The sequence below is a fragment of the Myotis davidii genome, unplaced genomic scaffold, assembly GCF_000327345.1.
Source record: "Myotis davidii unplaced genomic scaffold, ASM32734v1 scaffold1, whole genome shotgun sequence".
Lineage (NCBI taxonomy): Eukaryota > Metazoa > Chordata > Mammalia > Chiroptera > Vespertilionidae > Myotis > Myotis davidii.
In genome coordinates this window covers 741831-743276 of record NW_006294681.1, presented here as the reverse complement: position 1 = coordinate 743276, position 1446 = coordinate 741831, and positions in this window count along the sequence as shown.

Here is a 1446-nt window from a genome sequence, read left to right as displayed (position 1 = left end):
ACCAGTGAATTAGCCTCTGAGGAAAAATTATAAGAAGATCCTAAAAGCACAGAAAAAAATGGCAGATAAACTTCATTTGAGGCCACAATAATCATTACCATGTATTGCGTGCCAACACTGTATCAGGCACTGAACTCATACGGTGATTTTATTGCCTCATAACTCAAAGTAACCCTATGAGTGGATTCTCTCTTTTAACAGAGTAGAAAATAAGACATTTGTCTGAAGTCACAGAGATTTTACTGGCAGGTCCAGAATTTGAATTCAGATCTATCTTTCTCTCCTGTTTATGTTCTTGGCATCATAAAATGCTACCTTCCAGAATGGTATTATTTTAGGGCAAATATTCCAACCTCAGAAGAAATACTTCAAAGTCAGTTACCTTACCAAGCAATGAAGTAAAACCCAGCAAGTGTATCTGGAGTCACCGTAACCTAACTGCCATAACCTAGCTGCCAAGTGCTGGGCTAACATGCTGTTAAAGCCAACATTTCTGGTGACTGGTTATAAGAGATGATCATCTCATGTTCTTGAGCATCTGCTGATGGAAACCACTCACAGGTTTCTAGCTCTTCTAGGCACAGATGCAAAGTTTCAGGAAGTTGATTTTCTCCCTTTCTAGTCTCTTTATTCTGTATGCCTCTCCCTGGATAATCAAACTGTAACAGTGGTCACACAATTATGTTAAAGAATTAAGTATTGAACAGTGAAATCTCAGGCAACTACCAGTTAATTAACAAGGTACTAGAAGGAAACACACTTTATTGGAATTCCTGAACCCACATGATTTAGGGAGCCTCATACTCTTCCTTAGAATAACATGTGAGATCAAGGTTCTCTTTGCAACAAATAAGAAAATAACTCACAATGCTGTGATCATTGGAAAAAATATGAGTTAAGGTAGGTATTTTTAATTTTCAAAATTAGGAAGGATTCAAACAAAGTGAGAATAAGCTCAATTACCAGAATTCGAGAGCAATGGATTACCCTTTGGAATATTGTAAAGAGATAGTTTTAAGTATGAAATTCTGACTGGTAATTGTAAATATTTGGAGCATGTTACCTATTCAGAAACGAATCAGATATAGTCTCAAGAAGATCTATACTAAACGGCAAATAATTACATAAAGGAAAATAAGGCAACTTTGGAGGAATTTTGAATCTCAGAAGCTGATGACAGCCATATCTTCCCACAAAACATAATTGATGCATTGCCAGAAATACAAGTAGTAAGCATGGCTCAAAACCAGTGCAGCAGTCCCCATGTTCATTTATGCCTACCTGTATACAAGTAATAGTATCCTATATAATAAAAGCATAGTATGCAAAGTGTCCCCTCGACCAAGAGTTGTCTGGGAGTTCGACCAGGGGGTGGGACTGGCTGGAGTAAGGGAGGGAGTACCTCGACAGCAGACAGCAGCTGCTAGGGACCCTACCAGTGCACGA